This window comes from Jaculus jaculus, chromosome 2 (assembly GCF_020740685.1).
Source record: "Jaculus jaculus isolate mJacJac1 chromosome 2, mJacJac1.mat.Y.cur, whole genome shotgun sequence".
Lineage (NCBI taxonomy): Eukaryota > Metazoa > Chordata > Mammalia > Rodentia > Dipodidae > Jaculus > Jaculus jaculus.
This window is the reverse complement of record NC_059103.1, coordinates 183,847,696-183,875,232: the sequence shown is the minus strand read 5'-3', so window position 1 is coordinate 183,875,232 and position 27,537 is coordinate 183,847,696. Positions and strand designations below refer to the sequence as shown.

General features: G+C 35.5%; 1 protein-coding gene across 7 annotated transcripts in view; it reads left to right on the top strand.

Annotated features, from left to right (window-relative positions):
• The window catches only part of Csmd3 (CUB and Sushi multiple domains 3), a 1,124,273-nt gene that overhangs the window by 68,195 nt on the left and 1,028,541 nt on the right, over window positions 1–27,537 (top strand). The window lies entirely within an intron of this gene.

Here is a 27,537-nt window from a genome sequence, read left to right as displayed (position 1 = left end):
TCAATAATAAAAGTCTTCCAAATACTTATAGCATCAAGATAATATTTTACTATCCATGTGGCCTTGTATATTCCCAGTTCTAAGTAAACAATCAGTAGAATCCGTCATATTATATTCATCTAATTTCACTTAACTGGAAAAAAAAACATAAAGTATCACCAACCTTTGAGTAATACTCAAGTACATCTACAATCATTTTCCTTCAAATTTTTACTGTACAATTTATAGTTTCTTTTTCACTGGAATTCTTCCGTATGAGGTTATATAAATCTACAAAGAATTTTCAAGAAGTTTGTTATGAAATTTTAAGACAGTAAAGAAACCAATTGAAGATGAGACTGGAGGATAAGAAAAGCTACCATGCATACAGTTGACAAAAAAATATTGTTAAAAGGGTATCTTGTGAAAAGTGTTATTTAGATTCAACATAATATATAAAATTATCCAGTAATATGACACATGGAATTGGAAAAGTAATCTTAACCTTCATACAGAATCCCAGAGAACCCCTTATTTAGCATTCAAATCAATTCTAAGCAGACAGAATAATGTTGAAGTGATCATAGTACCTGGCCTCCAGTTTATATCAAAGCCATGCTGACAAAGACAGCATGGTACAGAGACAGAATAAGGAACAAATGCAGTTAAAGTTAATTTTCAAAGAAAAGCTGTCAAAAATTTACATTGGAACAAAGTCAGCTTCTTCCACAAGTGGTGTTGTGAACTGGATATCCACATATGGAAGAATGAAATTAAATCTATATCTCTATCTGGATCAAGTATATTCAAACTGGATCAATGACCATGAAATAAGATCCAGAACTTGGACACTTCTAGAGAAAAGCAGAGGAAATATTATAAAGATATAGACAAGACAGTTAAGAAAAAAAATACCAAAAGTGTTATAAACAAGAAAAGAAACCGAGAATTTACCAATGGGATAAAATGAAACCAAAAAGCTTCTGCAAAGCAAAAGTAACAACCACTAAAGTATAGTGCTAGCCACCACAATGTGAAAAACATCAGTGTGAACAATCCATCAAATACATGTATAGAATTTAGAGTTAACATATAGAAACAGGATATATACAGAAATAAACATGAATCAGGGGTTGGAGAGATCCAGTAATCTATCTATCTATATCTATATATCTGTCTATCTACTATCTATCATCTATCTATCTAATCTATCTGTCTAACTATCTATCTATCTATCTATCTATCTATCTATCTATCTATCTATCTATCTATCTATTATCTATCTATGCCTATCTATCTATCTATCTATCTATCATCTATCTATCTATTATCTATCTATGCCTATCTATCAATCTATCTATCTATCATCTATCATCTATGTACCTATCCAGATTCAAGTGTGTCTACTAGGACAGATATCCCTATTCTCTCCTCATTGGGGTCGCTAGTACACACCATGGGATTATGGGTTAAGAGATTTGAAAGCAAAAGTCAGTCATTGCAGGGGAGCAATTACTCTGGCTGATCTGTTTTACTTCTGTTCATTTTTCTACAAATTATGTTATAGCATTTTTCTTTACTGCTAAGTAGAACTCTATTGTGTGAATGTACCACAACTTCATTATCCATTTGTCAAATGATGGGTACCTGAGTTGATTCCAGTTCTTAGCTATTTTGAATTGAGAATCTATGAACATGGTCAAGCAAATATCTCTGCAGTGAAGGCTTTAGGATAGATGCCCAGTATAGGAATAGTTGGGACAGTTGGTAGCTCAGTTTTTATCTTTTTCAGAGTTCTACATATTGACTTCCATAGTGGTTATACAAGTTTGCACTCCCACCAGTAGTGAATGAGGATTCCTCTTTCCCAACTGCCTCACCAACATTAATTGTTATTTGAATTTTAATGATTGTCATTATGACTGGAGTAAGGTATAATATTAGTTATATTAATTTCCATTTCTCTTATGTTTAAGGATATTAAATATTTTCCTACATATAAACCTTTAGTATTTGATAATAACCTATTCAATTCTCTACCATATTTTTTGGAAGGATTAATTTGTTTTTTATTGTTTAGATTTTTTGAGTTCTTTGTAGATTTGAGATATTAGCTCTCTGTCAGTGGCATAGAGAGTGAAGATTTTCTTCCATTCTGTGGGTAGTCTTTGGGCTGTGAGTATGGTATGTGAGTATGTAGCTTCATGGGATCACACTGGTTCAATTATTATTTAATTAATTTACTGGGCTACCAGGTTATTGTTCAGAAGGTCTTTACCCACACCTATTTCATGGAGAGTTACCCTCATTTTTTTTCTCCCAGTTATTTAAGAGTTTATGGTCTCATGTTGATGTTTTTAATACATTTGGAGTAGAATTTTGTACATGATGAGAGGAGTATGTCTCCTTTCTTTGTTTTTTTCTTTTCTTTTCTTTTTTTTTTTTTTTTTTTTTTTTGTGTGTGTGTGTGTGTGTGTGTGGTTATCCAATTTACCCTTGACCATTTGTTGAAGATGCTGTCTTTTCTCTAGTGTATGTTGTTGGCTCCTTTGTCAAAATCAAGTAGTTTTAGTTACTTGAACAAAGGGCTGAATCATCAATTCTGTTCCATTGGTCTATATATCTGTTTTTATGCCAGTACCATGCTGTTTTTATTACTATAGCTTTGTAGTATAGCTTTAGACCAGGTACTGTACTTTGATAGCTCCAGAGTTGTTTCTTTTGCTGAGTTTTGAGATATATGTAACCTTCTGCCATTCCAAATTAATTTTAAGATTTTTTTTTCTATCTTTGTGAAGAATAATGTTGGTATTTCTACTGGTACTGAGTTGAATATGCATATTGTTTTTAGTAGAATTGCCATTTTCACAATACTAATTCTACCTATCCAGGAGCATGGGAGGTCCTTTCATCTTCTCATGTCCTCTTCAATTTCTTTCTTGAGTTTCTTTCTTTTTTATTTGATGTCATTTCATAGGCCTTTCATATCATTGATTATTGTTATTCCAAGGTATTTAATTTTTAGTGGCTATTGATAATGTGACAGCCTTGCAGATTTATTTTTCTGTATATTTGTCCTTTGCATATAGGAAAGCTACTGAATTTTGTTTGTTGATTTTGTATCCTAACCATTTACTGAAGGAATTTATCACCTTTAGTTTTTCAGTAGTTTTTCAGGCAACTTATGTATAGGGTCATGTCCTCTGCACATAAGGATAATTTGACTTCTTCCTTCCAATGTGTATTCATTTTGAATCTTTTTTGTCTTGTTGCTCAGGCTAAGAGTTCTAGCACTATGATGATGAGAAATGGCAAGAGGTGGCACTCTCTTGTTCCTGATCCTAATGGGAACTCACTGAGTCTTTCCCCAATTTGGCCAGGAGTTTATCAATCTTGTTTGTTTTATCAAAGAAACAGCTCATGGGATGGAGAGATGACTTAGCGGCTAAGGCCTGTGAAGCCCAAGAACTCATGCTTGAAGCTCTAGCTCCCTTGCAGCCAGACACACAGTGATGCAAGCGCACAACGTAGGACATGTGCACGAGGGGGCGCACCCGTGAGGAGCTTGTTCACAAAGGCCCCGGAACACCCATTCTCTCTCTTTCTCTTTCCTTCTTTCTCTGTCTCTCTCTCAAAATAAATAAGAAGAAAAAGTTTAAAAATTTTAAAAAAAGAGAGATAAACCTCTGCTTTTCATCAGTTTTCATAATTGTTATCCTAGTTTTCACATCATTAATCTCTGCTCTGACCTTAACATTTGGTTTTTAGTCTGGAACTCTTGGGGTTGCCTAGCTCTTGTTTTCCAATGCCTTTAGGTGAATGGTTAGCTTATTAATTTGATATTTCTCTGGGTTATGAAGGCATTCAGTGCTATGACTTTTCTCCTTAAAGCTATCATCCTATAAGATTTAGTATATTGTGTTTCTGTTAACATTATGTTCTAGAAATTTTACAATTTATTTTTGATTTCTTCCATGACCCATTCATAAGTTCATAGCATTTTGCTAAGTCTTCAGGAGCTGTTGTGATTTCTATTGTTTATCCTGTTATTACGTTCTAGCTTTAAAACATCATGTTCCAATATGATGGAAATACTTTTGTCAACTTTCCTGTATTTATGAAGGCATGCTTTATTCCCTAATATGTCATATATTTTGGATAAGGGTCCATGGACAGCTGAAAAAATGTGTAGCCTGTAGAATTGGAATAGAATGTTCTTTACATATCTGTTAGATGTATTTGATCTATGGCGTTGTTAAGATATATTACTTCCCTGTTGATTTTAAGCTTGAATTATCTATTTATTCATGATAGTGGGTTATTGAAGTCCCCTAATATGATGATATTGGTATTTATTTCTGGTTTGTTGTCAAGTAAATTTTGTTTTATAAAATGTGGTATACCTCTATTGGGCTTATATAAATTTATGACTGGGATGTCCTTTCATTGGATTATTCCCTTGAGTAAAAAAATGGCCTTATTTGTCATTTTTTTTTTTTTTTGAGGTAGGGTCTCACTATAGCCCAGACTGACCTGGAATTCACCGTGCAGTGTCAGGGTGGTCTCCAACTCATGGTGATCTGCCTGTCTCTGCCTCCCAAGTGCTGGCACTAAACACATTTATCCTTTATGATTTCTTTTACTTTGAAGTGTATTTTGACAAATATTAATGTAGCCACAGTCACTTGTTTCTTATTGCTTATGAAAATATCTTCCATCCTTTCACACTGAGGAGGTGTCTATCCTTAGCAGTGAAATGGGTTTTGTAAAGATAGCAGATTGAAATTGCCATTTAATTCATTCACCCTTTTGAATTGTGTCTTTTGATGAGTGAGTTAAGACCATTAGTATTTATTATTTTAACTGCAAGGTTCAATTTAATCCCTACCATATTGAAGGCTTTATGGGTTTTGGTGTTTTCTGTGGTTTTGTATAGTTTTAAGCCAGTTCTAGTTTTGGTTATGTGTTCTTTTTGTAGGCTCTTGACATTGGATATTTGACTTTTCTATGTGGAGAACTCACTGAAGAATTCTCTGTATATTTGACTTTGTGTTCACTTAATCACAGAGCTGGTTGTTATCATGGAAAGCTTTCCTTTCTCTATTATGAGGGATAGTTTTATGGAGTACAGTAGTCTGGGTTGGCAGCCATAGTGTTTTCAGTCTTTGAAGTACAAACCCTTGCTTCTGACTTTCAGGGTTTTCACTGAAAAATGTGAGGTAATTCTGATGAGATTGCCTCTGGATGTAATTAGTTGTTTCTCCCTCACTCCTTTTAGCACTCTTTGTATTTGCTATTTAGTTTTAACTATGATGTGCCTTGAAGAGTTTTCTATTTGCTCCAGGCTGTTTGGTGTTCTGTGAGTTTTTATATCTGTTGTGTCTCTGTTTTCAGATGGTGGGAAAGTTTTCTTCAATAAATTTGTTGACTATGTTGTCCATGTTTTGTCCTGAATTTCTTCCCCTTTTGGTATACCTATGATCTGGATGTTTGTTTTTTTTAGGTTATCTCACAATTCCCTTATATTCTGTTCACATATTTTTTTAACTTATCAAAGTTTTTGAATTCCCAAACAATTTCTTTTTTTTGTGTGTGTGTATTTTTATTTATTTATTTGAGAGTGACAGACAGACAGAGAGAAAGAGGCGAGAAAGAGACAGAGAGAGAGAGAGAGAGAGAGAGAGACAGAGAGAGAGAGAGAGAGAGAAAATGGGAGCACCACGGCATCCAACCACTACAAACGAACTCCAGACATGTGTGCCCCCTGGTGCATCTGGCTAACATAGGTCCTGGGGAATCAAGCCTTGAACTGGGTTCCTTAGGCTTCACAGGCAAGCTTTTAGCCACTAAGCCATCTCTCCATCCCCCAAACAATTTCTTATGTCTTGTCCTCCATATCTAAGGTTCTGTCCTCCATGTGATTACCTTTGTTATTAAGGGTTTCTAGAAAGACTTTTCCAAGGTGTATTTAATTTTTGTTTTCTGTTGTATTTGTCTGTACTATGTCCATCCATTTGTCAAATTCCAATTTCAGGTCATGGTTTGATTTTTTCTTTTAAATTTTTTTGTTGTTGTTCATTTTATTTACTTATTTATTTGAGAGCGACAGACATAGAGAGAAAGACAGATAGAGGGAGAGAGAGAGAATGGGTGCCCCAGGGCTTCCAGCCACTGCAAACAAACTCCAGACGCATGCGCCCCTTTGTGCATCTGGCTATCGTGGGACCTGGGGAACCGAGCCTTGAACCGGAGTCCTTAGGCTTCACAGGCAAGCGCTTAACCGCTAAGCCATCTCTCCAGCCCTGGTTTGATTTTTTGATGCTTTGTGGAATACTTTCCTGCATTTAATCATGTGTTCATTAAGTTTAATCAGCGGGTACTTGTGATTCTCTATTTGTCAACTCCATGTAAATTCATTTATCTCTCTTTTGACGTATTTCTGGTTTTCCTCAATTAAGTTAAGCCTAGTGACAAAGGCAGGGTACTGTAAGAGAAGATCCCATTGCATGTTGTCTATGTGATTTTTTTTTTTAAATTTAATTTATTAATTTTCTTTTCAGCAAATACAGGGAGTTTGGTACCATTGTTTAGGATCATCCATGATCTACCCCTCCCAATGGACCCTCCTTGTTGATGTAAATGGGTCATGCATTGTGGAGTTAGCCCACAGTTATTGGTACAATAAATGTCGATTGTTTTTTTTTTTTTTTTGATGATTTGCGTTTAGTTTAGCAATTCCCTTTATTAGAGTTACATAGCTTACTATGCTTTAATTTTGAGATTTTTATCCCACATTAGCCAGATGCACAAAGATGAAGCAAGCACAGGTTTACACATGCCCACTAGGTGGTGCAAGCATCTGGAGTTCGATTGCAGTGGCCAAGGCTCTGTAATGTCAAATCTCTCTCGTTCTCTCTGTATGTTTGTCTCTCTCTGAAATAAAATTAAAACAAAATTTAAATTTGATTTAAATGTGGTAGAGTACTGTTGATTCTTTTAATCTTCTTTAAAATCAGCATGAAAGCTTTATAAAAACAATATAAAAGTGGGCTGGAGAGATGGCTTAGCGGTTAAGCGCTTGCCAGTGAAGCCAAAGGACCCCGGTTCGAGGCTCGGTTCCCCAGGTCCCACGTTAGCCAGATGCACACGGGGGCGCACGCGTCTGGAGTTTGTTTGCAGAGGCTGGAAGCCCTGGCTTGCCCATCTCTCTCTTTCTTTCTCTATCTGCCTCTTTCTCTCTCTCTGTCACTCTCAAATAAATAAATTAAAATGAGCAAAAAAATTCTTTTAAAAAACAATACAAAAGTGTTATATTGGTATGTATGGTGAATACTAATGATAATGAAGAATATAGTTACTTAGGGATATTGTAACCAGTGTAGGTCATTGCTGGCCTAGCATACATGAAGTTCTGGTTAATATCGCTAGTAGAACAACAATAGCAAAGTGAAAGACAGGGTGTGTATTGTTATCACAGAGAAGTGCATTTTGGTAGAAATATTACACAGCAATACATTTTTAAAAAAATTTAGTAAAATATTAGCCAGACCCTTCTTTCCATCTACATGAACTACAAATCTCATTTCAGTGAAGCAGTCACATACTTATCTAGAATATTTTTGTGTCAGCCTTAGAAAGTACTGAAAATAAACCACATTGAAAGTTGTTGTGGATTTTTACCTTGATGACATCATGCCATTTAAATAATTATGGTTTTCTTGTTTACTTAAATACTGAAGAGAAAATAATTCACTTGTTAAAATGACCAATTATACTGAAAATAATGATTGTATAATCATCATTTGTTCACAGCAAACACATTGTCCCAAGGTATATAAGTAAATACAATAATCTAGACGCTTTTTTTTTTTCTACACAATGAATCAAGTACACAGAACTAAATTGTTAGAGTAATGAATGTACACGGTCAGTTAAAAGTATGGTTTTCTCAAGGAACAATTTCAGAAATAAGAAATATATTGAAATATGCATGGAAAATTTTATTGGTGCATAAGTTATCAAACTCAAGATGTAGAAAATTTTCATTTTAAAATATTAAATACAATATAGGAAAAGTATATTATCATTGCACATAGTAGAAAAACATTTGCATAAAACACTATTTTAAATCAAGTATAGTTTTTAGAATAGTATTTGGTCTGCTTTTCTTATAGTATTTTCAAGTATTTTTCTTTAAAAGTAGGGATGCTTACAGGAGGGAAGAATTGAAGTGCATTTTAAAAATGAAATAGGTATTTTAGCAAAGCTGTCTCTGCGCTAGAATCATCATTGTGTTTTTTAAAGAATGCTTCTGAAATAAATAGTCAAAAAGTCTTTGGTGAGGTATGAAAAGCAAGCCCAGTTTTGCACAAAGAGCTTCTATCACCCACAGAAACAGAGACAAACACAGCCATACAAAAGCTGGGAGAAATGGATTTTCAGTGACATTAGTCAAGACACTAAGGCCTAGAAGACAGGTATTTGATAGTAAGTCCTAGAGCACTGTATCTTGTTTGGATAAAATTGTGGATGAGGGCTGGAGGGATGGCTTAGCTGTCGAAACTCTTGCCTGCAAAGCCAAAGGACCCAGGTTCAATTGCCCAGTACCCACATAAGCCAGATGTACAAGGTGGTACATGCCATCTGGAGTTAATTTGCAGTGGCTAGAGGCCGTGGTGCACTCATCCTCTCTTTCTATTTCCTCTCTCTCTCTCTCTCTCTTTCCTTTCAAATAAATAAATAAATATTTAAAAAATATGGATGAGATCTGAAGCATTGTTTGTATAGTTAGCATATCAACTTTCTAGCATTTTGGTTAGAAACTTGTAAGCTGTAAGATGAGTATAACATTTATTTTGGGGACTATTCTATGAAGTTTTAAAAATTAATTATATGTAATTAAATTATGACTCAATGAAATGCAGATTGTATGGGCTGAGGGGCATGTGATAGTGATATCTGAGACTAAGGGCCTTCAAATAAAATAGTGATATCTGAGACTAAGGGCCATCAAATAAAATCAGTCTTACTATTTTTTTAAAGTTTTCGTATTCTTATTTATTAGAGCAGAGAGAGGGGGAGAAGGAGAGACAGAGAGAGAGAGAGAGAGAAAAAAAAAATGAACTCTAGATGCATGTATGCACCACCATGTGCATGTGGCTTGTGTGGGATATGGATATTCAAACTTGAGTCCTTAGGCTTTGCAGGCAAATGTCTTAACCATTAAGCCATCTCTCCAGCCCAGTTTCATTATTTTTAAACAAAATTTTTATTTATTTACTTATTCATTTTATAATAGAGAGAATGAATGGACGATGGGTTCAACAAGGTCTCTTGCCACTGCAGGTAAACTCCAGATATATGCACCTCTTTGTGCATCTGGATTTACATGTGTACTGGGGCATCAAACCCAGGACATCAGGATTTGCAAGCAAGCTTCTTTAACCACTTAGAAATCTCTCCAGCCCCCAGACTCAATTATGATGCTGGTTAACCTCATGAATGCTGAATCCTTCTGTGCCAGGCGTATTGTACCAGAGGCTCATACATGTATTCAGGATATAGTTTAGAGAGAGAACCCATATTCAAGTCTGATTTTTTGTGTTACTTTGAAAGCCAGTAGTGATAATTATTGTTTACACTAAATCAATATAAGAAAATCACCTTGATCAACCTTTCTGGCTTATGAAAATTAAAAGAAAAATGAATACTAACTTACTTGTTTTCAAATTAAAAACTTTAATGGAAAACATTAATCTTTTGATGCTAAATTTCACCATAATTTTCTATTGTGATATGTTGCTTCTATGATTTTCTTACAAAACAATCTGACTAATGTTACAAACAAGAAGGTTAATATGAATTTGTTCACATGAAGATCTGCCTCCATAAGGAAAAATTAACAAATTCTGGAATACTGAAAAAATTCTTATTTGTGTATTAACTTTAATAATAGCTATTCAAAGTAACTAGGACCTAAATGGTGGCACCTGCAAATGTGAGCTTATAGAGACTATTTGTAGATAGGATTAAGCTAAGGATGTAAGGTATAAGGAGATTACTGTGAATTACCTGGGTAATAGAAGTTGAAGGAAGCTAGACTCATATGAAAGAGGATAATATGAACATAAAAGTAAGCATAGAAGTGATGGGGCTATTAACATATTAAATTCAGCAACCATTAGAAGCTGGAAGCCAGATGCTTCAAGAAATCCCTAGAGTCCCCTTCAATCACCAATGGACAAAGCCCAGTGACAGAGATGTTGAATTTATGGCTTCAAGAACTAGAAGAGAATACATTTCTATTATTTTGCCGAGTAATGTTGATGACTACAAACTTTTAAAAATTATTTTTATTGGGCTGGAGGGATAGTTTAGCAGTTAAGGCATTTGACTGCAAAGCCAAAGGACCCAGGTTCAATTTCCAGGACCCACGTTAGCCAGATGAACAAAGGTGCACATATGTTTGGAGTTCATTTGATGTGGCTGGAGGCCCTGGCATGCCCATCCTCTCTCTCTCCCTCTTTTTCTGTCAAATAAATAAATAAATAAATAAATAAATACAAAGTATTAAAATATTTTTATTTATTTATTTATTATTATTATTATTTTAGGTAGGGTCTTACTCCAAGCCAACCTGACCTAAAATTCACTATGTAGTCTCAGGGTAGCCTTGAACTCACAGCCTACCTCTACCTCCTGAGTGCTGGGAATAAAGGTATGTGGCACCATGTCCGCTTGCTAGTGATTATTTGTTTTAGCATCAACCAGAAACTAACTCATGATGTAAAAGACACTATGGGAATAAAACAAATCAAGAAATGGGAGAAACTATTTGCAAAAATTGCACAATAGTTGATTTATGTTCACAACATACAAAGATACACACAGAATAATAAGTAAAGAAAATAATGAATTAGAGTATTAGCAAAATATATGTGAGATAAAAAAAAAGTACATTCTAAATGTGCTAAAACACATATGGATTAATTGTAATGAAGGAAGCCAACTAATTGTACACACATCCATCAGACTATTTTGTATAATTTTACTGGGAACTGCAAAATAATAATTATGACCCATAAAATAAAGATCCATAATTATCAATTAGAATTCTAAATGTTGTTGTAACTCAAAGATAAAGTGATTAAACTCAAAATCCACACATATCTAGGATCAAATTGTTCTACTCATTATAAGCTGATATTTAGTTTACTACTCATTGAACTTCCCTAAACTAAGGTTTTCCCATTGGTAAGAGCATTGTATGATATCATGTATAGAAAGAGATTGTTACATATGCTGTGAGTAAGTTCTAGGTTATAAGAATTTCAACATGGCTTTTCAGATGGTAGTGTGGCAATTACTTTCTCATGGCTCAGACAAAACACCTGATGGTATAGAGTGAATGGAAGGAAATCATTTTTATGTACCTTTTCTTTTCTTCTACCAGCTTACTGTTTTTAAGGGAAGTTTCCTCATAGTGGGGAAATCATGGCAGAAACAGGACTTGGACCAGGTGGAGTCACATCTTTTTAAGCAGGGAGGAGGAGAGAGATTGAGCTGAGGCAATCAGAACTGGGATATACACTCCAAGGTCCATGGAGGCAACACACCTCTTCCAGCAAGACCCAGCCTCTCAAAACTTCCACCAGTTGGGGATTACATATGAGGTTTAATTATGAACACAGGAGGGCAAGGAGGGAATTTTATACTCAATCCACCACAATAGCTTAAAAATTCCCTGATCATTTGTCACATATGTTTTATTTTGGAAAATCAATTCCAAATTAAAAAAAAAAATCACAAGGAAATTTCAACTTTACATGGGCAGCTCTGAGAAAATCATGCACTTTATGGATTCAGGCTGTTCTAAGACTTCTATTGTACTAGTTTCTGGGGCAAAAAAAAATAATAATTTGAAATTTTCTTTTATCTTTTAAAAGTTTTCACATGTATGGTAAGAAGTGTTTATGCAAGAATATTTCAATTACACTTATTCTCTTATCATGCTACTAGAAATAAAAGAAGGTTAATTAGTTTTCCCCCTGAAAATTGACTGAACAGATGTAGTGTCTCATGAATCACAAATGTTACTTCTGGGTGGATGGGTTGTGCATTAGAGCTGCAACGTTGTTCAGATTCTCTGAATGTGTGGCGCTAGACAGAGAGCATCCTGGACGGAACTCCATCCCCACACCTGCACATTGTTGGCAGCCACTAGTACAGAGAAGCTGCGCTGCAGGTGTAATTGAAGTTTGCCTAATAGAAGGAGCTGCAGGTGTCTTGGCCCATGGAGCTTTTAGAAGCTGCTGTTCTCAAGTGATGGGAAATCCCCAAAGTACTCCAGTGTCTGAGCTCTGAAAGCCACATGTTCATCATCATGGCATAGGGTCCACGCCCCCTAAAGTGAAGTCCTTTGACTCTCACAGGATCTTATATGGAAAGAAATGATTATAGGTCAGGGAGCAGGGACAATGACACCCTAAGGGAAATTACAAATGATAGGGTTCCTTGAAAGGAAAAGAAATTCCATCCATCTTTGCTTGGCATGGCTATCACACAGCAATTTGTTTCTCAGCTTAAATTTGGACACAACATTAAAAAAAAAATATTTCCACGAAGTACAGTATGACAATCAGTTTGTGCATTGATTGGTATGAAGAATAACTTTAAGGAAGAAATTATTCAGAGACCACCGAGTTCTTAATTTTGGGGGGCTATATTATAAACATAGAATGGTAGGACTCATGGATTACAGTGACAAATGCTTGCTTCAAAATATATGTCCGACAGGAATAGAGTAGCCCCCAAAAGGAGGTGGAGGAAAGGACTGTTATGTATTCCTTTCTCTTTCTAAACACATGAATCAAACTAGGTCACATTCTTTATCATTGAAACTAAAGGTGTAACATTAAAAGAGAATCTATGTGCTACTCTAAGAGAACAAAAGAAGGCTCACAGAACAAAACAAAATCTCATGAGTATGGACATGGCTCACATAATGATTAGAACACGGAGAAATATGGGTGGAGAGAAGAGAGAGAGAGAGAGAGCTGGTTTTCACTCAAGGTCTTTGCCTGGGGCTTAAAGGTTTTCATGGAAATAATAAATGATGCAATTTCACACTTTGGCAGTCCTGTCATCCTTGGATAACACATTAGTAGCTTTATAGCTTTTAAATTTTATGCAAATATTTTTATTAAGAAGTAGGACAGAAAGTGCCATTTGCAGTTTAAATACACATGATTTTGATCATGAATATTACATAATAGGAAATATTTTCAACTTTTCTCTCTACCCTTCTATCTGTGTTATATGTAACTCAATGTTAATTGCTCTTCCTACAAACATAAAATCCTATTTTCATATTTCTATATTTATTCACTGTTTCAGCAAACAAGACTAAGGATGCTGAAGTTATAAACATATTTACTTTTAATATTTCAAGTCTGAAAACAGAGTGCAGCAAATTCTCTTCCGATTATTGTTTCTAAGTATAATTTGATAAACAGTACATGGCTTTCAAAACCTACTTCTGCAACTGCAAAATATAATTTTCAATTCTTAGCTACAATTCCATCTTTGGATGCTTTATTAAGAGATAGGTATTTTAGATAACTTTTTTGTGTGAAATGTGACAAAATATAGTATGCATTTTAAAATCTACTTTCTTATGCATGTTCATTTGAACTGTATATAGCACTGAGCATAGGCCATAGGTAAATTATATTATAATTGCTTTATATTAAGATTCTAATCCTTGCTTAGTTCTGAAGAAAATAAGATTTCATAAATTTTAGTGGCTTATTATATTATTAAGACTCTATTAGTTTTGAGTTATTTTTAAAGCCACATGATAGGAAAATGTTTTGCCTTATGTAATTTTAGAACAACTCACTGGAAAAAATTGGAATTTCAAAGAAATGAATACTATGAGTGAAATTATGCTTTTATTCTTACAATGTAATAAAACATTCAGTGAAAATTATAGAAAATGCTCCCATGGAGGAGGTGACATTGCTCAGTAGTAGAGTACTTGCTCAGTACACACAAACCCTGTGTTCCATCACTCCGTCATCAACATCCTGCTTTGTAACACCATAAAGCTCCTGGGCATGGCTGTGAAGCATTATCTTGATTACATTATATTTTTGATACACCATTGCCATGATAAAGTTAATTGACTCGGAAAGAGCCTTCTTAAGTGCTAGAAGCACCATTCCATTTTTCTGGCACCCTTGAGTTCATTAAAAGGCGAAAGTTGGCCCGCTTTCATCACTCAGCCTCCTGGTCATGGAGGCGATGTAACCAGGAGCCCCCTGCTCCTCCCATGCGTCTTCTAATCAGTCATCAGGAAGGACTGTACTCTTCACATATAAACAAAATACGTCCTTGCCTCTCCTAAGTGCTTTCATCAGGTGCTTTGTCACAGGATTGAAAAATGTAACTAAGAGAGAAAGTTCTACCAAGAAGTGTGTCCATTGCTTCCATAAAACTGACTTTTGTTTCCTCAGCCTTTGGAACTGGCTTTGCACAGAAATGTGAAAGAGTTTGCTGCTTTGGGCAAGAAAAACCCTTCGATCCTATAAGTGAGCAATGCCTAATGGGTAATTTTGAAGGGAGCTTGGATGACATGAATGCTGAGAAATGCTGGCTGACAGTGGATGGCTGGCAAATGACATGTCATAGGGAGCAAAAACACTGTTAGGAATTGGACCAAAGTCAGTTCATGTTATATAACAAAACTAGCTACATTCTTGCCATGTCCTGAGAACTTGATTGACTCCGAACTCATACATAAAGGGCATTTGTTTGGAGGAGGAAATCTCAAGCATAATTTCATTCAGGTTGGTGCTAAGAAAACAGCTATAATTATTAAAAAGTTTAGTACCATTAAAAAGAAAACTCCTGTGATGTCCTGGGACAAAGTTTCCTACCCATCAAAGGATCCAATGTGTGAAAATTCAAATCCACTGGAAGAAAGATAGCCTACATTGAGAGCTCTCTGCTCAAATGCAACCACCTAGGCAAGCGTTTCTCCAAGGAGAGGCTACGATGTCTGAGGTTCTGTGACGGAGGTAGGGCTTCATTCCAAACTAGCACTTTTCTCCATGTGGTAAAGGCTCTAGAGCCATGAACGTTGAAATATGATAGATTAAATGGGTCATGGACTCTAGTGTCAAAGTTCCAGAGATCTGCTGAGGAAAAGTAATGGGTAGCAGGGCTGACATCCTTGCAAGGATGCCCTGAGAGGCTACTGTCAGAAGCTACAAAGATGAGCCACAGTTGCAATGCAGACCCATGATGTGTGTTGTGGCAGGAGCACAGGGCATCCTCCAATCAAAGCAGCAAGTTGAGAGTGTGGCTGCCCAAAGAGAGCACCTGTGAGTGCCACAGGCAGCACTACTTCATCATTAAATTAAAAACCAATATAAAACTTTCCTTCCCTAAGTATTTAGTGGCACCAGCAAGTGAAGTATTAAGAAATGAATCATTTCAATACATCATCATGCTTTTTCCATTAATGTAACTAATTTCAGTGTTGCAATGTCCACTTATAGAAGTCCAGTTGTTTTAAATATTGGTGTGTGTCATGGTGCATTTTATTAATTTATTTATTTAAAGAGAGAGAGAGCGAGAGAAAGAGAGAGAGAGAGAGAGAGATAATGGGTGTGCAAGGGCCTCCAGCCACTGTAAACGAACTCCAGATTCATGTGTCACTTTGTAAATCCAGCTTACCTGGGTCCTGGAAAATCGAACAAAGGTCCTCTGGCTTTCCAGGCAAATGCCTTAAACTTTAAGCCATCTCTCCAGCTCTATGGTACATGTTTTTTTTTTTTTTCTCAGTCATTTTATTAATTGTTGCATACTCATTGTAAAATAAACTCGTTGAACAAAGGCCCAAACTTTGTTGTTATAGAAAGGCAAATTATACACATGGTTACTGCTGAGTGTTGGAAGTCAAGAGAAAATATTATTTCAGTAAAAATGCAGTAAGCTCAAAAGCCAGTAGATGGAGCTTTGCAGTTACTATTATGTAACCTTGATATACACCTGCCATCTACAATTAAAAAAAAAATGCCAGCAATGTTCAGATTCAAAACATTCATTTACTACTTGTTAAATGTAAACAATTTTACTACAGTCAAAGGAGAAAATTCAAGATTGTATAACCAAACACTGTTGAAACAGGATATAATACCCATCTCTCTGAAACCAGAGGTAGTCCAGGAATCCTTTTCTTCTGGGTTCTTTTTTTTTTTAAAATTAATTAATTTATTTATTTGAGAGCGACAGACACAGAGAGAAAGACAGATAGAGGGAGAGAGAGAGAATGGGCACGCCAGGGCTTCCAGCCTCTGCAAACGAACTCCAGACGCATGTGCCCCCTTGTGCATCTGGCTAACGTGGGACCTGGGGAACCGAGCCTCAAACCGGGGTCCTTAGGCTTCACAGGCAAGCGCTTAACCGCTAAACCATTTCTCCAGCCCTTCATCTGGGTTCTTATTTCAATAACTTTGGGTCACCAATATCCTCATGGGTACAGGATTTTTCTTTTCAAATCTAGTCAGAAAGTCAGTAGTAGCCTAAATCTACAGAACAAAAGCTAGATTAGTCTCAGTTCACATCTTTGTGTGGAACCTTGTGGTGACATTACAAGATCAGAATGGGGACAGTACACCAAGGAAGAAACAGATTCCACAGTCACTTAACTCTTATTATAATATGTGGCATTAATGTTTCCATGATATTGTTGCTATCATCAATTTATGTTTTTTAGTTTATAAATTTCAGTTTAACATATATCATGTGTGTGTTATAAACAACATGAACTGTGGGTCTGAGAATGTTGTCACCTCAGACCTTGAGGGACCCCACTGAATACACATCACTAACACTACAGTATCTCACTCTATTTGATATCCTTGTCCTACTTTGCTACATTTTTTCAGCTATTGGAGATTTACCCAAAAATGCTTCAGTCATATTGCTTAGAATCTCTTTATAATTGTAGAAGTAAAATCAAGACAAGCAATGATTAGGTCTTGAGTTAATTTTTAGGCCAACTTATGAGCCTTATCATAAACCCCCCATTTTTCCAATGTATAAGCATCTCCCTTTACTTTTGACTCTATTTTTGAATTTAATTTCTCATAAATGGCAAGCCTATATTTCAGTTCAATCTAAACTGCCTACTACATTGTGAAGGTTTGATTTCAGAATCATAATTCTAAACACTTTTGCCATACAAATTGATTGTATGCCCACTCTCTCAATTTTCACCAGTTTAGAGTTCAACTATTAAATTTCAGTTCATTGCAACTATATGATATAGAATATTAGGCTAACAAATTTTATTTCTTTCAATGTACACAAACTTTAAATCTTGGAGTCAACCATTGCTTTCAAAAGTTAAATAAATGATGTCAAGTGTCAGTATACAAATCAATCACATCCTGGCAAGGCAGTGACCTACTTCTCATTCATAAATGCTAATAATAGAGAAAAGTTTGTAGTTCTGCATGACCTAACAGTATAGCTACCTGAGACTTTCAGAAAGCAGCTCCATTTCCACTATCATCTGAGCTGTGTCTCAAACCTCCTCCCATTCTGTTCATTTATCCAAGTTTCAGTGGGTCCTCATGCAGTCCAGAATAAAATTATTGATTTTCATGCCAGATAACTCACTTACTTACTTCTGAAATTCGGAACAATCTTCAGAGAATCTTGAGTTCATTAAAGATGCACAACTTGGGAGCTAATGATTATCTCTTCCAGCCAAGGAACAAACACATAAATACACAATGTAACTTTGACTTTCTTGGATAATATCACATGCAAGGATCAGAGCAGCCACCCAAATGTACAAACTTAGAGAAACTTGAAATCACTGAAAAACATATTTTGATATTTAATTCTGGCTTTATGTGGTTAGAATTAAATCCTCTTTTTGACTATTGAGAATAAGCTACTTGGGCTGGAGAGATGGCTTAGCGGTTAAGCACTTGCCTGTGAAGCCTAAGGACCCTGGTTCGAGGCTCGGTTCCCCAGGTCCCACGTTAGCCAGATGCACAAGGGGGCGCATGCATCTTGAGTTCGTTTGCAGAGGCTGGAAGCCCTGGCGCACCCATTCTCTCTCTTCCCTTCTATCTGTCTTTCTCTCTGTGTCTGTCGCTCTCAAATAAATAAATAAAAAATTTAAAAAAAAAAAGAGAATAAGCTACTTATCAATTTATCTATATATTTACACATGTTTATCTTGCAATGTTAGTCATCATAATATTTATAATAATAGTACTATTTACACATTTATAAAACAAGAACATTTAAGTTTTCTTCAATGACAACAAATTAAAGTCTGGTCACTGAGAAATTTTCCTTAGTCATTCTTTTTTTTTTTTATTAGTTTTCTATTCTGCAAGTACAGGCAGTTTGGTACCATTATTAGGCTCATCCATAACCTACCCCCTCCCCATTGACCCCTCCTTGTTGAGGTATATGGTTCGTGCATTGTGGAGTTAGCCCACAGTTATTGGTACAATAAATGTCTCTGTATATCCTGACCCAACATGTGGCTCTGACATTCTTTCCGCCCCCTCTTCCACAAAACTTCCCTGAGCCATGTTGGGTTCATTAGTCATTCTTACAATCTTTCATTCATTTTGTTCTTTCTAAAAAATAGTCTATTTGAAGCACTAACTTTTGCATTTCTACTTGTCATTGTATAAGTAATATTTTGTTATTTTCATTTAAAATTTTATCCACAATTTTTAAAGTAGAAACTTTAATTATGTTATACTTTAATTAACAAGTATTCCCTCATTATTTACCATTACAATTTACATCTTTGCATAATATAAAAACTAATCTCATTACAATATTATACTGATGTTCAAAACTTATACAAACTGACAACTCACTGACATTCACTAGATTTGTATGTAGTTATGTGAATTACTAAAGCATCTAAAGCGTTTAGTATGTATATTTTGAAAAGGAAATGATATGTTAATGAATCAATGATCAACGTTAAAAGTAGCACTGCAAATGTAAGGAAGTTATATTTAATGAAAAAAATATTATACCTTGCTACAGTTTTAAAATTTATGGTGATCTAAATTAAATTAAATTAAAAATTCATTCCTCTCTCATATTAGCCACATGCCATATGGTAACTAATGGCTTGAAGCTCATGGCTACTACAATCATCTGTAGTTGATTTACAGTATGCTTAGATTCAATAAGCAATTCTCCCATGGGCATGTTGATAGGAAAAGTACTTAATTATATACAAGTATGTGTGCTTTTTTATTTCCAAGGTCATAAAGAGTTATTAATATGTATGGCTTTATATGTTTATTAACAATAGTTAGGACTTTAAAAAATTAGCTGTAGAGCTACAATTATAGTGTTTTTACTTATTTGTGTATTTATTTATGTGCTTTTGGTGTGAGTGTGGTGTATATATAGAACCAATCATATAAAATTTATCCATGATCAAATATTATTGGTAAAACATGACATTTGCATTGTGGGTAAAATGGAAAATATCAAGATTTTTTTATTCTATATTGAATAGGGGAATCCCAGTTTTATACTCTCAGATAGCCCTGTCTACACTCCTTGAGACTTTACTTAAAATACAGTTTAGAAAGAGCATCCCATATTCTTTAACTTATTTAAACTTTTCCTAACCAGTGTTAGATTGGGAAGCTGTCTTTCCACATCTGTGAGTTCCATATCCAAGAGGGAAACTAATTATAGATCAATGATACTTACTTCCTAAATATCATAACTACTTCTATACCAGTTATATTGCATCAGGTATTCTGCATAATTGACAGTTGTGTTAAGGTAAATATGAGTGTCAATTACATTCTAATATTATGCCAGACATTTTGTTATCATTAGTTATGAACACAGGGTATATACAGCCATGTTGGTACCATTGCTAGCCTCTTCTCTTTCCTCCGGACCCTTCTTGTTGGGGAATGTGGGTCATGCCTTGTGGGGGTAGCCATCAGTAATGGGTAAGATGCAGTGCATCTCTGCATAATGTCCCAACATGTGGCTTTAACAATCTTTGTGCCCCCTATTGCACACATTTTCCTGAGCCATGTTGGGTTCCTAAGGGTCCTGAGAACCTAAGAATGAAATAGGAAATTTTAGGATTTTTCTGTGGCTGTTTGGATCTCATTTCCCATGGATGTTTAAAGGTGATTTTTACTTCTTACAAATAATTCTTTAATGATTCCTTCTTTCTTTTATATGCTCCTGATATTTTTCTTTTAGCCATCAAGATGTTGATAGGGAAAATAAATTCCTACAGAAATTCTGTGTTCCCTCTGCCTCTAGTCCCCCCCCCAAAGGTATTCTTCATTTAAGTGTATGAATATAACTGTGGGCTAACTCCTCAATGCACGACCCATATACCTCAACAAGGAGGGGCCATGGGGAAGGGGTGGGTTACGGATGAGCCTAATATGGTACCAAACTGACTGTGTTTGCTGAATACAAAACTAATTAATAAAAAATACTTTTAAAAGTTTTGTGAAAGACTCTGTTAAAATAATTTTCATGTTTGGGGGTTGGAAAGATGACTTAGTTCAGGCACAGGCTTGCAAAGCCTAAAAACCCAGGCTTTATTCCCTATGTCCTATTTAAGCCAGATGTGCATGGTACATGCTTCTGGAGTTTGTTTGTAGTTGCTAGAGGTCCTGGCATGCCCATTCTCACTCTCTTTCTCTCTCCCTCTCTCTGACTCAAATAAATAAATACAAATAAAATCTTTAAAAATATTTTTTCATGCTCTGTCAGTGGGAGAATTATGTAAAAAGCAAATGGATTTTAAAGATATATGTCTGTTTGACAAAGAGAGTTCTGATTTTTCCTGGCACTTACTTTAAGTTATATACAGTGTCCTTCTATCATTTAGATAGGTAATTCATATGCATAAACATCCTAAAGTTTTATAAGTTTGTATTTTTTTAAAGATAACAGTGAAATAGACCTTTTCTAAATGGAAAACATCATATGAAAAAGGTAAGATGTAAAAGGAGTAAATTTGTGGAAAACTTTGAAAAATAAAGTAGGTCACAGAGAAAAGCAGAAAATATAGATTTTTTTTTTCCCCTTAACTGAAGCAGTTCTGGGATGATGTACTCTAACCGGTGATGGGTTTAACAAAATAGCCTAAGATTTAAAGTAACAAAATGATGCTATTCATAGAGCAAGCCATTACACAATTTAAGTGACAAAAGAAAACAAACCTCTCCTTTATATAAGTGAGGAAGGCAAAAATATTTCCTAAAATCAAGTCTTAATTGTTATGAATAAAATCTCATTGGATAAATATTACAGGATTTCAAACAACTCTAAAAATGTTTAGTTGCAGAGGATGGGCCTAAAACTGGCACCATAGTAAAAAGAATATGAGGTTAACAAATTTGAGGCAATTGAATAATTTAGTGTTTCATTGTTGTATATAATTACAGCTCAGTATAGTCAAAGGGATATAAACAGCTCACCCACAAATTGGTCTTGTTAGAATATTTAGTACAAAAATCCTTTATCTACTCTTCTCCCTACAGCCTCTTGTTCCTGTCATTCATATGCCAAATGTTTTAAATTGATGGGTAGGCTGTTCTTACTCATAAATAAGAGTTTCTTCCTCTAGGCAACATTTCTACCTTCTCTTAATGCAAGTGACTCCTCTCTATAACTCCCCCCCCCCCCATCATCTTCTTGCAGAGGTTGAAATTGTAGTTTTCTTCTTTTCTCGGAACTAGTCCATGTACAAGATAATTAAACTGTATGAAAACTGTCCTATGAAGTCATTTTTCCATCATCACTAGCACTACTCAAAATTTTTGTCCTACATCCACGCAGCAGCATTCTTGTCTCTTTACTTCCAGCATTTTATCTTAATGTTGGTTTTCCAAATGCAATAATTAATTTCACTTCCTTTAATGACAAATTGAGACTCTTCTGTCCTCATCTACCATATCCCTCCAAAATAAAGTAGATCAGAGATTAGTGACATAGATTAGAATAAAATAAATAAAAGGAATCAGAGTGAGAATGCAATTTACACACCTGTCTGTACGTGCTTATAGCAACCACACAGGGTGTGAGTCTGTACATACTCATGAACTGTGATTTCTAGTCTCCACCACAAAGGGCCATTTAAGTTCCCTAGTTGACTTTCAGCCTTACAAACGTGCCTTCAAGTTCTCTCCACTTTAAGGTGTCAATTCCTTTCAGTCTTTTTATAGTCTGTTCCCTCCTTAAAACACCCCCAATATGATTTTACATGTCAGTTCCTTAAGAGAGCCTTTACTAGGTACCTAAATAACTAGGGGAGTCACCCACTTCTCTGACCAAAGTGCAGCCTTGCCTGAGGCAAATGTACACAAATAGGGAACAGGCTGTTGTCTAGTAGTACACAACTATAAATTTGGAGGGAAATGTATCTTCTCACTTCTCTAGAGACCAGTAGTTGGAAATCAATAAGTGAGGTAAGGCCCTGATTGATCAGAACACTACAAAAATCCAATCTTGTCATGAATTATCATTCCCTGGTTATAGCAGGTCTTGTTTGGTTCATGAAAGGATAATTCTACCTTCTGTCTCTATTTTGGCATGGCCTTCCTCCTGTGTGTCTGTGTGTATCACCCCTTGGTCTCCCTCTTGTAAAGAACACTCATTATTCGATCTTGGCACATTGTAATATGGTGTCTGTCAATCTTTCTGAAGATACTTCCCACAACTATATCTGTAAGTAAAATTGTTTCTGAGATTGCAAGTAGAATTCAGAGGAGTGAAAATTTTCCCAATTTCAGCTGCAATTTTTGTGGCCATTTAATGACACGTAATAAGCCTGAAATATGTACGGGGCATGCAATTACTCAATATTGAATATTCAATATTCAATATTTGTGGGCATGCATTTAAAGTCAGATCATAGTGCAAATGCATTTAGAGTTGCTTACATAATCATGAAATAAGTGGAAGAAAGTAGTAGTTTTCACTTCTAAAAATTTCTTTTGTTTAGGGATTCAATGTTTTATCTCTATTTCTTAGGTTTTTTGTTTTCACTAACATTATAGCAGAGGTTAAAACAAGAAGTATAGCAACAGTTGGGGTAGGTGTTTAGTGTGTTCACATGGCAAAAGCTTAATTGCTACTGTTAAAATCAAGATGCTCAATTTGCCAAAGAATTAAAATATATAACGTCAGCAAGGCACTTAGTTGGAAGCCTGATGTGTAAATTTCTCTCAGCAGCTGCATGTCAATGTTTCCTCATTTGGAGATGAACAAATTCAATTCCATGAATAAAGTAAATATTGCTTAGTACAATTTAAACATGTTCCTCTTATTTTATTTACTAAATTTAATTTATTTTCCCTCAATCACTATATTTCCTAAATTATTTTTTCAAGCTATCATGATCAACTTGCAAATCATATGATTCTTCTTTCCATTCTTTTCTAATGACTTTAAATAACAGCATGAAATGATTTCTATATTTATTTAATAAGCAGGGGAAGCCCAGAGGCAAACTTCTATCATTCATATACATCACAATCTCTTCATTTACCCAAGCTCTATTCATTTAACTGCATTGGCTTTCATTTCACTTTATAGGCACTATTTTCATCAGCTGTTACGGAGCAATCACCAAATGACATCGACAATGCAGTTCAAAGTTTATAAAGTACTTTCTCATGCATTTTCAGTTCCATCTATTATTCACCCACTCGAATAACAGGCAATGCATTTGCTAGTGGTTATGTCCCTAAGCCACATTCAGGATAGAAAAACTAAAAGCTCCCTTCCAGCACTTAGGAGGCACACTGATGGAGTACACCAAGTGCTACACAGAGTGCATGTACCTGGTGCTTGGATAATTTAAAGGCAGAGTAAATAGCTCAGATTTGTGAGTCCAGAAGAGGTGGAATTACTTTGCTGTTTATATACTTAGAAACAGAAACCAAGAGCATAAGGGAAACATGGAGACAGGGAACACCAGATTTATAGGGATAGATTATTAGTTATGAGTAGAATCTATGTTTCAAAGAGAATTCATGATGGAAAAAAATAAAATCAGATTTTAAAAGCATAAAATGTCACAAGACGAAATAAACAAAGGCTCTAAGCTAAATAGAAGCCAAAGAAAATTGTCACTCAATTACATGATTCTATACAGTTTCAAGAAGCAGCAAATTAGAAATTAGAAGTAAATTGAAAAAAGACACACATCATGGCATGGTACCAGGAAGTGTACTTTGTAATCATTAAGATAAAAACCAGAAAAAAAAAAAAAGATTGATCTGCATCTTATCACAAAGACTGCAAATAAAGGTTTAGTTTTAAGTAAGTAATCAATACTTGACATCTGGTTAGGTCTCATTTCTCAATTAATTCAGGTACTTAAGTGTATTTGATAAGTACTCAGTGTTCTGTAAATAAATCTGGTCCTAATTCATAGCAATGATTATTTTCTATGTGGGCTTTGAAGAAATGTTTTGATTTTCAAATCCAAAATCCTTGAAGAAATACTGAAAGTTGATTATTTAAGTTCAAATATGATCACTGTTTATTATATGGTTCAATTATCAAATGTTGGGCAAGAAGTATCCATAAAATATACCGGCTTAACAGGATGCTGTAATATTTGTCATCATCCTCTGGGTACCATGGAGTCAGTGGGTGAGATCTTCCCTGTGTGATGTTCTCTGGTATCATGCATGAGACTGTGTTTGACTAGAACTTCAACTGGGATTGGAATACCCCAAATGGCTTAACTCAGGCTTTGCATCTATAGCTTAGCTGTAAGTGTTATGGCTGGTGAGGCCTTTCTTAGGAAGTACTTCAACTTCTGTCCTTGTGGGTAAGGACATAAGTCTGAAATTGGTAACTGTCAAGCTTTCTAACAGTTGGACAAAATAATTCATTTGTATTTCTTCTACTGCTTTCTATTGGAAAGAGAGGGTCAGAAAGACTGGCCAGCTTCAAAGAGACATAGTTTTCATCTTTTGATGCCTCAGGCTATGCACAAAAGAGGATGTGGTGTGAGCCGGTTTATCATATTGCATTTTTATACCTGACCAATGTTGCAGGTAGTCTTACAATGTAGATAGTCTCTTTTCTGCTATGAGAAAAATATGTTAATGCCATATGTTATCATATTGATTGTAAAGAAGTTACTTCTCAGAATAAAAAAATTAATTTAGACATGTCACAAAATTTTAATAATTTTCCTGTATATTTTTTTGTGAGTGTGTGTGTGTGTGTGTGTGTGTGAGATGATGCAGATTCTGTGGACTTACCTGAGGGGCCAGGAGGAAAACATCAGTGGTCCCTATCCATCACTCACCTACCAGTTTCCCTTGCAATGGAGAATCTTTTTCTTTTCTTTTCTTTTTTTCTTATTAGTTTTCTATTCTGCAAGTACAGGCAGTTTGGTACCATTATTAGGCTCATCCATGACCTACCCCTGCCCCATTGGCCCCTCCTTGTTGAGGTATATGGGTCGTGCATTGTGGAGTTAGCCCACAGTTATTGGTACGATAAATGTCTTTGCATATCATGACCCAACATGAGGCTCTGACATTCTTTCCGCCCCCTCTTCCACAAAATTTCCATGAGCCATGTTGGGTTCATTCTGCTTCAGTGATGAGGTGTTGGGGGCCTCTGGGTCTCTGGCTCTCTGATTTGGTAGGCATTGATTTTTCTCAGTCTTGGTCTCCTTCCCCCTTGTGCTGGTATCCATTTCATCAGGAAAACAGCACCCTTGCTTGTTTTGTCAATTTTCCTTAGTTTCAGCCAGGGCCCTTTTGAGGTATGATGGGGTGGCTCTCTCAATGGAGAATAATTCGGGAACTTGTAGTTTGCAATACTCATTGATAGTCTGGTTTCCATGATCCCTCATTGGACTGAATTTATAGATGTGTTTTGTCTCCTCAGGATCTCATGTTTATGCAAGAAACACACATGACCACTAAACAGTCTTTCTTACCCTCTTGTTTTTTCCTTTATGGTTGAGACAGGGTGCATGTGACTCTACAAATGCATCAACAATCTCTGTCTTTGTGTGTATCTTCCTTACTAATAATAGTGATGGTAAAATTTCATGAGCCAGCAACTCTATTGTGATAAAACAAATTTTACTACCATCCCATACAGTGAGAAAAATCTCCTTTGAGCACAATATACTATAATTATAAATATTAAAAGGAGTGGATTTTAAATGTCCTTTTGGCAATATGCTGATTAGAACAAGAAACTGGTAGATGGGGTAGGAAAGACAAATTATGAAAGATCTTCCCTATCACAGGCATAGAGATTTAACTGTAAAGCTTGAAGGACAGGTGATATAGACACTAGTATCAATTGATATAAATGTCTGGTGTGCTTCCAGAATGTTTAATTTACATCATAGTTCATGGGGGTAATGACTATAATAATCCCCTTTTTAGAGAAAAGGAAACAGGTAGACTAGGAAGTTTGACTAAATCAATAACACTACTCATATCCAGAAGGTTAAAAATATATTTTTAATATTTGTGTGTGTATGTGTGTATGCACATTTGTGTACCAAACAAGGCACATGAAGATCAGAGGACATCCTTGCAGGTTGTTTTTCACTGTCCCTCTTATATGAGGCAAGGACTTGTTTGCCACTGCATATGCCAGGTAGCTGGCCTAAAAATTTCAGGAGCTACTCCTGGATCTGCTTCCAACTTTGATGTAGGATCACTGAGATTAAAGACGTTTGCAACTATGTCCAGATTTATGTGGGTTCTGGGCATATGTATTCAGGTTGATACATTTGTGTAGCAAGCATGATATCCACTGAGACATAATAAAAGCCCTCTGAAAAATATATTTAAATTGAACCAAAAAGCTTTGATTTGAAAAACATTCTATTAAGTATTGTTTGAAGATCCTTAAACACATTTATATCTATTGAAGAATATGTGGAAAATTCTGTATGATTCATGTAAACCTCTATTGGAGATGTATGTATGTATGTATGTATGTATGTATGTATGTATGTATGTATATGACTGGGGAGATGGCTTAGTGGTTAAGCACTTGCCTGTGAAGCCTAAGGACCCCAGTTTGAGGCTCGATTTCCCAGGACCCACGTTATCCAGATGCACAATGGGGCACACACATCTGGAGTTTGCCTGCATTGGCTGGAGGCTCCGGTGCACCCATTCTCTCTCTTTATCTATCTGTCTCTTTCTCTCTCTGTCTGTCACTCTCAAATAAATAAATAAAAATGACAAACAAAAAAAACATATATATTAGTATTTAGCAAACACAACCTTTCTCCTTGAGCATGTAATTGCTCATGTTCCTTCCAAACATTGACACATAGACAGGCACTCTCATAAATTCACACACTTGCTATTCAATGTGTCTCTTCCCAAAGTTCTATGACTAGAGAAGAGCAGTCATTAATCATTGAGAATGATTTTACATCTTTTTTGGAAACTGGACTAGATATGTGACATCAAGAGACCTGTGTTCAGACTGCCTGTGTTT